We start from the raw sequence: 3,298 nt of genomic DNA, 5'->3' as shown, positions 1-3,298 counted from the left end.
TTGTCTGAAAGGAATATATGATTAAGCATTATATGTATGACAAAAATCTGGAACAAGAGATGTGTTGCAAAGTTAACTGGGGGAGGAGAAAGGAAAAGGAAGGGAAGAAAATGTGCTATGATTAATGAATGAAAATCCAACCTCTTTGTAAATGTTTGTTAAAATAAAAAAAAATTAAAACCTCTTTTTTCCACCATGAAAAATATTACTCTTTTGAGCATTTTAAAATGAAGTGTTCAATTTGTGATATTAATTACATGTACAATGTAGAACATTTTAGTTTCTCAAAGCTGAAACTCTATATTTAGTAATCGATCACTCTCTTGTCTCCTTACACCTGTTGTTGCTGTTAGATCCTGTCAATCAAGTACTACTCATAGTGACCCTATGAACAGCTGACTTGATCCCTGCCCTAACCTGTGTCATCACTGTGTCAATCCATCTCCTTGGAGTCTTCCTCTCCTTAACTGATCCTCCATATTTCCAAGCATGAGGTTCATTTTCAAGGAATAGCCTCACCTAGCTACATATCTGACACATCAAAGCTTCATCATCTTTGCCTCCACGGAGCAGTCTGGCTGCAATTTTTCTTACCTGTTCTTTTGTAAGTCCATGGGACATTCATTATTCTTCTCCAGCACCAAAACTCACATATATCTATTCTTCTGTCATACCTATTCATTGTCCAGCTCTCTGATGCATAGCAGGTGATTGAGAAGACCATGGCTTGAATCAGGTACATTTTAGTCTTCAAAGTGACATCATGGCTCTCCATAATTTTGCATAGTTCCATGACAGCTGACTTGCTCAATGAAATACATTTCCTAATTTCTTGACTCCTGGTACCAAGGTTGTTTATTGTTGATTCAAGCAAGATGTAATAATTGACAGCTTCAACCTCCATCTGCCATAATGTTGACTGTTGGTATTGTGGTGGGGACCTTTATTTTATTGATATTGAGATTCAATCCATACCAAACATTGTAGTTATTGAACTTTTGCAGCAAGCGTTCCATATCCTACTCATTTCCAGCAAGCAAAGTTCCGTTATCTGCATAGTGTAGATTGTTCTGATGCAACATTCTTTTTTACAGAGTTCAATTTCACAAATTATGTCCTCATAATGAACATGATTGTATAGGCATGGAGAAAGAATACCACCCTGAGGCACACTTTTCCTGATTTTAAACCATACAGTCTTTCTTTGCTCTTTTCAGACAACAAATTTCTGGTCTAGGTATAAATTGTGTATAAACACAATTAAGTGTTCTGGGATTCACATTCATCTTAATGTTAGCCATAATTTGTTATGATTCACACAGTCAAACGCTTTTGCATGTCAAGAAAACACATGTAGACATTCTTTTGGCAATCTCTGCTTTTAGCTGGGATTCTTCCAACATTAGGAACAATATTCCTGGTTCAGCAGATTCTTCTAGAACTCCAGCTTGAACTCCTGATAGTTCCCTGTCAACTAACTGTGCTAGCCACTTTTAAACGATCTTTAACAATATTTTTGCATGATATATTAATGATATTGTTTGATAATTTACACATTCTGTTTGGTCATCTTTTTTTTGGAATGTGGACAAGTACAAATCCCTTATGGTCAGTCAGCCACATAGCTGTCTTCCAAGTTTCCTGGCTTAAATTTGTGAGTACATCTGGGACTGTATCTGTTAGTTGAAACACATCAATCAGTCATCTATTCGTGGGGCCTTCTTTTCTGCCAATGCCTTCAGTGCAGCTTGAACTTTATCCTTCATCACCACTGGCTCTTGTTCATATGGTACTTTCTGAAATTTTTCGGTGTCAAGTATTTATTTTTTGTTTATCTTCGTTTGGGTACAGTTATTCTGTGTATTCTTTCTATCTTCTTTTGATGCTTCTTAGATAATTCAAGATTGTAGCCATACTCTCTCTCAGTATGGCAACTTAAGGCCAAAATTTGCTTGCTAGTTCTTTCAGCACAAGAAATGCCAAGTGAGTTCTTCCTTTATTATTCTGAGTCCAGCTCTTTGCACATTTTATTATAATGTTTTGCTTTGTCTTCTCGAGTTGTCCTTTGAAATCTTCTATTCAACTCTTTTACTTCAATATCTCATCCTTTTGGTTTAGTTTCTTGATGTTCTAATGCACTTTTCATAGTTTCTTCTGACAACCATTTTGGGTTTATTTTCTTTTTCTTCGTTTTTTAATGACCTTTTGCTCTCTACATTGATGATATCTTTGATGTCCCCCACAACTCATCTAGTCTTGGCTCACTGGTGTTCAATACCTCAAACCTATATTTGAGATGATTCTTAAATTCAACTGAGATAGACTCGAGATTATATTTTTGTCTCATGTTTAATAGTTTTTATTTTATTCAGCTTAAATTTAAACTTTCACATGAGTGGTCTGTTCCAAAATATTTCCAAAAACTTTCACATGATGGTCTGTTCCAAAATCTACACCTGATATGGTTTTGAATGCAAACAATGTGCTTCTCCAATGATTCTTTCTACAATTATTGTCAGTTTGATTCTTGTGCAATCGATTAGGTGAGTTCCATGCATGCATTAGATCACCATTTGTGTTTTTAAAAAATGTATTTGATGTGCATAAACCATTGAGCACATAAAATTTGATCATTTCAAGTCCAGCTTCATATCTATCACCAAGTGTATGCTTTTTGATTACCAGTCCTTCTTCATTGTTTCCAATCTTGCATTCCTTTTGCCAATAATTATTAATGTGTCTTAACTACGTGTTTGGTCAATTTAGGACTGCAAAAGTTAGTAGAAACCTTTAATCTCCTCCTCTTTGGCTTTAGTTGATGGTGCGTTTATTTGAATAATAGTCGTATTTTTTCAGTTCTTCCTAGTATGCATATGGCTATTACAGCACTGTACTTAAGGATGGATTTTGAAATTGCCTTTTTAACTATGAAAACAACACCATTCTTCTTCAGTTTGTCACTCATAGCATAGTAGATCATGTGATTGTCTGATTCAAAATGGCCCATGCTTGTCCATCTCAGTCCATCACTGAAGTTTGTCCATCACTGATGCCTGGGATGTCAATCCTAGTTAATTCCATTTAATTTTTAACAACCTCCATTTTTCCTACATTCATACTTTGAATACATTCCATGTTCCAATTATTAATGGCTACTTGTAGTAGTTTCTAATAAATAGAAGTGACTTCTATCTGGGCTCTACGTCTAATACTCACATCCCTCTGCACATAGGATTTTAAAAGGACTGTTGTTTTGAACGTAGATGGTTAATTTTTCTCCCTAGTCTATCGTAATCTA

The sequence above is a fragment of the Elephantulus edwardii genome, unplaced genomic scaffold, assembly GCF_000299155.1.
Source record: "Elephantulus edwardii isolate Elephantulus edwardi_28Jun2011 unplaced genomic scaffold, EleEdw1.0 scaffold00249, whole genome shotgun sequence".
In the NCBI taxonomy this organism is placed as follows: Eukaryota; Metazoa; Chordata; class Mammalia; order Macroscelidea; family Macroscelididae; genus Elephantulus; species Elephantulus edwardii.
The sequence above is the reverse complement of the archived record's forward strand: the minus strand, read 5'-3'. Positions refer to the sequence as shown.